Source organism: Meleagris gallopavo, chromosome 12, assembly GCF_000146605.3.
Source record: "Meleagris gallopavo isolate NT-WF06-2002-E0010 breed Aviagen turkey brand Nicholas breeding stock chromosome 12, Turkey_5.1, whole genome shotgun sequence".
Taxonomy (NCBI): domain Eukaryota; kingdom Metazoa; phylum Chordata; class Aves; order Galliformes; family Phasianidae; genus Meleagris; species Meleagris gallopavo.
The window spans coordinates 11391664-11399276 of NC_015022.2; positions in this window are offsets into that span (position 1 = coordinate 11391664).

A 7613-nucleotide genomic window follows, 5' to 3' on the forward strand; every position below is an offset into this window, starting at 1 on the left:
TTTCCCTTCTGTTAGCTTTCTTCTCTCCGCAAAAGCTTTTCACCATAGCCCAGAGCCATCGAGGACTAAATAAATCCATATTCGTTCCCATAGCACCACTCCGTGGTCAGCTCTGGTAAGTGAGGTTTTCCTGCGCCTCGTTTGGAAGCGGTGCTAAAACTGCTCAGATGGAATAGGGGACTTTGTTCATCCTGGCCAAATATGGAAAGCCAACAAGTTTTTGGAGAAAGGTGTAATTAATTTCCTATGTTACCAGTAGTTTCTGCTTAGTGCTCAAACTTATTTTCATGCTTTTCACAGACGGACGGTTTTGATTGGGGTTTGGTATCCCGGTATGCAAATGGTAATCCGGGCCTATCAAAATTTAGTTCAAAGCAGCAAAATCCTAGAATCAGAGAATGGCTTGGATGGGAAGGGACCTTTAATGGTGACCTAGTTCAACCCTCCTGACATAGGCAAGCATATCATTCTCTAGTTCAGGTTGCCCCCAAAATGTTTTAAATTAAATGCTTTACCTTGTTTACCTCAGTGTCTAAAGAGTTTATCTTCTTTGTGTTTATATTTTCTGTTTGTTCATTTGTTTCAAAGCTAAGCCTCTTTTAAGTCAATATTCAATAATAAATCATAATCAAAGAGCTACATGCTATACCGAGCCATGTTACTGAGAACATGTGCTCTGATTCTGTAAATGTGGTTAATATATAGACTGCACTACCTGCTTCAATAGATTTGGAGCCTTATCTTGTGGATCAGTCTGTATTTATTTACATAGATCTCTATGCAAATATTACAGAAGTATACGTACTCAAAATATAATTGTTCACAGAAATGTGTTCATGCATGTGTTTATAGGATGATGCAGTCATCTATCAACTATCCTTGTTACCAAAAATGGTTTCATTTCTCATTGCATAGAATTCCATGAAAAGAAACAAAAGGAAGTTTCCTTACATGTATATAAATGAGTTGAATATCTTTCCTGCAGGGGAGTTTACAGGTCTATTCAGCTTTGGTCAGTTTCTTTTTCATCACATAGAATCTACATTTGCTCCTAACAATATTAGCTTTATTAAGTGGAATTGTTTCATGTTTTGTTTGCTAACTTATGCCAGTGTACCAACTGACTAGACTTAAAGGTATGTGTTCATTACTGAAAACATATTTTCCTTTTTTTTTTTTTCTTTGATAATAATTTTAGTGTAATAGAGTCTCCTCTCTTCTTCCTTTTCCCTTCATGGAAGAGAAATGAATGGTTGAGAAGACCTAAAATATCTATCCAGACCATGAGTTTACGTAAAAGTATGAACTGTTTCAACTTTTAATTGCCTCAAAATTGTCAATAATGTGGGACAGAGCATGTTATTTATAAATAATTTGATATATGCATGCATTAGTATATGTCAATAATACAAATTAAAATAGATTAGTCAAATCTGGCAGAAAGAACAAGGGGTGAATAGACATGAACATTAGATAAGTCTGAGAACAAGGCAAACCATCTATATTTAGAGGAATCAACAGAACATTAAGTAGGTCTGTGAGGTCTTGCAACACGTGTACCTCCTTATTTCAGGATGGAAAACATGATTTTTGTTTGCATTACAGCTGTCGGGCAATTTCTGAAATTCTGTTTATACTGACAAACATTCAAGGAATGTTTAATCATGTGTAGGTTGGATGAGAATATTTTTTAATCCCGTCCTTTTTGGCCTTGGGAGAATATCTGTTTTGTCTTGTTTTGCTGTCTTTTATTTTTCTTTTGAAAGTTAAGAAGGAGCCTAATTTGATTAATGATACAGAATAAATAGTACTACGCAGGAGTAAAACATGTTCGTCAGGACAATGATGTTTCCTTTCATTTTGTTACTTCACACCAGCATTATTCTGGCACATGCTAAAAATCAGAGCGTAGCTATCATTTCTACTTACTGTTATGAGTTTTTTGGCTGTTAAGATGATTAATCAGCTTGTTATTAATATAACTCCAGTTTCTTATTCTCATCTATTCCCCAAGCACTCATCCATTCACAGCACAAACAGCATTAAGTATTTTATGTGCAAAGATTTAAGGATTGTTGTTCTGCCAGATGTGTGTTCTGGTGTCTCCCATTCTGGCTGTGAATTTCCACACAAAGTTTTCCTGTAGCGTTTGTTGCTGAGGAGCAGTAATTTCTGAAATGTAGTTGTGCATTAAGCAGGCCTCTTGGTCTACTTCCAACAAAAAAGAGGTACAGGATGCTTATGTGTTGTACTGGCAACATGTATGCTGATTTGGAAACTTTCCCAATATCAGAGCTGGCTGAAGATGTCCATAATTGCTATGATTTCTCTCCTGGTGCTTTATAACCAAAAGATGCTCCGGGAGAGAGAGAAATGTGCCCAACACAGTCAAACACTTGCCAGTTAAAGTTTGGATTGTTGTCCACATCTCTGTGGCAGATTCATTCTATTATATCTGCAATTTAGATCTTTTCAGAACATGTCCTGTTGAGAAATTGTTGTAAAAATGAATGTTTTCTTTTCCAATTGAGCTGTTTCATCAGGATGAAAAAATGTTGCAATCTCAGGAGCAGTAAATTATTATAAGAACATAGAAATATTAAAGTCGACCTTCCAGGACAAAGAATTGCATATTAATTCTGAAGGAGCTAGAATACTTCCATCAGCGAGAAATAGCTTAGTTGATGACTACTGTTTATGAGCCCCCACAGAAACACCCCTAACAAAGCTGTATTCCTTCCTGTGTTTATCCACATAACTATGTATTAGGTATGTCTATTTCAGGCAATTTAACAATTCTCACTTTTCTAGTTATGAATTATTTGGTATTGTGACCAGAGCAATGACAGTGGCCGTGCCATTGGCCAGGCTGGGAGTTGGACTCAGTGGTTTCTTGAGATCTGTTCCAATGCCTGTGATTCTGTGGAAGGCTTGTATTTAATTTGCAGCCTTAATATGCGTGATAAGCTCCCAGCTGGCTGCTTTTAAGATCTTGAAGAGAATTTTGTGAAGTGATGTTCCACCCTACTTCCAGTGTATTGAGTGCATTGCACTTACTGAACTACAAAGTTCTGTCATCACCCCCAGTTACTGACACAAAATCATTGTGCTGAGGTGTGGCCCTATTTATAAAGGGTGGAAATCAGGTCATTGTCTCTCTTGTTTACTGATCTGTTTAAACTTTGGTTTCCATGAGTACCCATGCTTGAGATTTTGAAATTTGCTTCTTGTTAGGGTTCTTTTTTTCTTTTTTCTTTTTTTTTCCCATATAAAAAGCAATAGCATGCTTGTCTGTAGGAAAAAAATGAGCTCCAAACTCCGTAACTTCGGCTGACTTTGACTTTAGGGGTTGTTCAAGCATGCAGTCCTGCCACTGTGGAACTACTGTTCTTGAAACTGAGAAGTGACATTTTTGTGTGACCTCTTGTGAACCCAGCTGTTTCTGTCTCTTCCCACTTTAGGGCTGACTATAGATAGCACTAAGGGTTGCCTCTGCTTCCCCGTTTAGCCCTGCCAGCAGAATGATCTTTATCTTCTATGGTGAATTGCCTCTGTGCATCAATCATTGCCTCGATTTCACTTGTCTCCTTTCGGATTTCACTTCCCTCTAGTGATGACATTAAGATAGAAAACAGTCTGTTCCCTTAGTTTTCTGTAGTGGAAATATCTGCTTCAGTCTCCTGAAGCAAAGCGATGACATTTACAAACAACACCAGAGGTTCATCTCGGTTCATCCTGAAACTTTCCTAAACATATTTTCTGGAAACTGCGTCCCCCCACTCTCACATGAGTTTATTGTAGTCCAGGTTTAGAGATGAAGAAACACTGGTTATCATAATACTTCTGCTTCGGTTCAAATGAGTCTGTATGTTACATAAAATGAACTATAAAAAAAACAGGAACAGAAACTGACCTATGAATTTACACCACGAATCATGAATCAGTTAAATATTTCTGGCATAACAAAAAGGAACACAACGAGAATCGTTTTGTCCTAAGGGGAAAAGAACATGTGTATTATAATTGTTTTTAACATTTTTTTTGCCACCATTCCTCTATTTCTGGTTTTGATTTGGATGACCTTGCTCTGACAGTGTATTTATGGCAGACATCACAGCCTACAGAAAGTATTTCATATGTCTGAAGACTCTGGCAAGTGTTCTCATGTGAGAGACTGAACATTTTGGCATTGCTCAGTTGCTATTGGTCAGTAAATTAGTGCTTCTTGGTAGGTTTTTTTTTTTGAGCTATGGGAGAGATGCTATGTCAGTATAAGATTGAAGACAAAACATTAACAATGTAATAGATGAGCTACACACAGTTGCTAAAATGGTCATCACAATGTGTAATGCATTTGCTACTCCAAAATGAAAGCTAGATCACTCATTCTTTGAATACCTCTTCTGAGGAGGAACAGTTTTCTCACTGAAATAACTTCTAAGTGTTAGTAAGAGTCCTCTGGTTTTTCAGTGGAACACAATAATACAGAATCAGCCATTTTTCTCCAAGTTTTACACCTGGAAAAAAAAGGAGATAGCATATCAGTAAGAGTTGGGGCTCTCTGGGAAGGAGGCAAGGTATCTGTCAGCAGGAGGAGGTCTTTGTGCTATGACATATGGTGTGTGTATTCTCATAGAAAACTGGACAGCTTCCACAAGGACAGTGGAAGGAGGGCCCTCGTTAATAAAGGGAGCCCTGAACACACCACTGGCTTGCTCTTCTGTTTTGTTGGATATAGGGAACTCTTGACTAAGATTCACTTCAGAGTGGCCCCTGAGAAAATTTGTTCTTTCATCTTGGTGCGAATTACTGAGATAAAGAATTTTTGAATAGAAATGCTCACACAGGAATGCAAATTCCAGGGCTTAAGTGTACACATATGCAATTAGGACAAAACTGCAGGCTTTTATGTCAAAATATTAGTGAACAGACAAAACCAGAAACATCAAAGAACTGTTAATGTCAGCAAAGATATTCAAGTGGTGATCTTGGCCTCTTGTGTATGATACGGCTTTGGGAAACAGCAAATAAATTCCAGGAGGAAAAGGTGATTTGGCTTTGGGAGGCCAGCTGGATCTGAGCAGTGGTGGTGAGCCGAGAGGAATAAGTGGCATTCTTCTGATTCTTTAGTCCTGGTGCATGAAGAAGGAATCAAATCTGACCATGTGGTTCTGGTTGATAAGGAATGCAATAGAGCTACCATGACAGAGAAGGAAGCTTTAGAATAATCATTCCTTTTTTCCCCCTTCCTTTCCCTTTTCTTCCATTGTTCTGCTACTCTGAAATGTCATTTTATTTATTTTCACTGCCTCTGAAGTGTTTTCTTCATTCATTTACTTTCTTTTTCCTAATTCTGTATTGCATAAAACCTATCAAGAGTGCTTAGTTCCTAGAGACTTGATAGGCACCTCAATGAGACTGCCATGTATGTGTATTTTTGCTGATAGGAGTTCCTTCAGGTACTTACTAGTGATACATGCTCTGTGTTATATTATCCATTATATTTTGTAACAGCTGCTTCTTTCTTCTTTTCTTGTACTCATTATACCCTGTCTAAGGTTTAGACCATAATAATTTTTAGGGAGTGCCTTAATCTATACTGGAAGGTAAACTGAAAAACCAGTGGTTCTTCACGTACATTTTATAAGTGCATCCCATTTTGGTGTGTATTATTTCCATATATGTGATGTCTCCTGGCTGCATCTTATCTATTGTGAAGTCTAAAAGTGACCAGAAGCAATGAGTTGTGCAATTTAGGTACAATACTTTGCAAGTTCTAGGTTCGAGCAAATTCATGGTTTGATGCAGTTATTTTTTCAACCTATTTTTAATATACAGCCTAGTCTGACTTTTATAGTTGTATTTTTAAAGCCTGGTTTTCTTCCTCAAAAATATTTCTGGTGTCTTGCCAAGGAAAAAGAAAAAAGAAAAAGAAAAAACAAGATTGAAAGATTGCAACAGAGAATGTATCTGATTTTTGTTTCTGTATGTACTTAGGAAACACCAAACTTGGTTCTGCAAAAGAAGCTGTTAGAAATAGCTCTGGTGATTGTAAACCTCTGGCATGAACTGATCAAAGTAATGAGTCTCAGTCTGTAAAAATCAGGAGGGATGATTCTCTTCCCACCAGCGGGAAGATATTATGGAAGCCTGGCAGCATCTGTAAGTTTTTAAATTTTTTTGCAAATCATGTTGTGCTGTTAGGAATCCTGCACACTTGTAGTTAAACTTGGAAAGATGAGGAATGCCTTTGTTGCTTTAATAATTTATATGGCTCCTGTAAAAGGTTTATATTTGCAAGCCAGCTTAGCATGTTTGATTTACTATTAAGATTCACTGTTCTCATTGTTTCACATATCCTGGCATAGGGACCAGTCACTTGTCTCATTTATTCATCTGTTGCTCTGTATCCAGCTCGTGAACTCGTATCCTAGCAAAGGCTATTAAATGCTTTTTGTTGGTTTTTTAAAAAATAGTTCATTAAAAAAAAAAAAAAAACAACCACACAAACACGTACCAAAAAAAACAACCTAGGTTTGTCTTCATAAAATAGTACAGAACAACTAAGTTTAGATATCTTTTTAACTTAAGTGACAGCGAATCTAATAATAATTTGCTTATAGAAATTGCTATAAATTAATTGAGCATTGCTGTGCTTAATTCAAAATATGTTCAAGTTTATCAAGAAGAATGTCAGTCAGCAGCTCTTTGTGCTTTGAAAGTAGAGAAAAAAAGTTCTGAGACCAACACAGAAAAAAAGAGAAGCAGTATGTTGCAAAAGCAGTATCTGTGCTGAATCCATGAGGATTCACTGAGGGTTTTGGGTGCACTGGGTAATACACATTAGTCCTGAAGAGGCATGTGAAAGCATGAGCTTTGCTGATTTTCTTGACAATTATTACAGTGATTGTTGAGGCATTTTGATAAATTTTGCATTTTTTTTTGATCAAGCATAATACTTGAAGTTAACCATGTCTATGTGGTACCACCTTCATTCTTTGAATTACTTGCAGGCTGGGAAAAGGAAGCAAGCTTGTGAGAGCAGTTATTTCAAGGGCAGTTTTCTTTCAGTATAGTTTGTAATCACTCGGTGGTTTAAGATCTGCATTTCAGCATAGGATTGCTAGGTGGCACCTGGAACTGTGCAGAGTTTTTCTTTTATAACCAGTATTTCTACAGCTATATGCTGTCAAAAAATGGAAAACAGCCAACTAAAAACACAGGAATTAAAAAACCTCAGTGTTAGAGTCATGCTTGTTGTCATCTGTTAACCACAGTGTTCTCTTGCTTGTGGATAGCATCAGCTTGCTGGTAACAGATGGGATCTTGCAGCGGTCTTAGTATTCTTTTCCAAATGTTATTCTCATGTCTTCCTGTGTTGTCCTAATCTTCAGGTTTTGACATGGTAGTATCCTGAATAATATTTTTGTATATTTTCTGTAAGAAGTGCTGAGGTACAGCGTCTACCTCGACTGCCTGAACAGCACCAAGGTCTAGAGATGAAATGAGCACTGGAGGTTTCATGTACATGAAGGGAAATTTTGAGAAGGGAAGATGAAACTTGCAAGTGAGATTCAAAGAGGAGATGAAATATGATGAGTTACAGGCAAAGC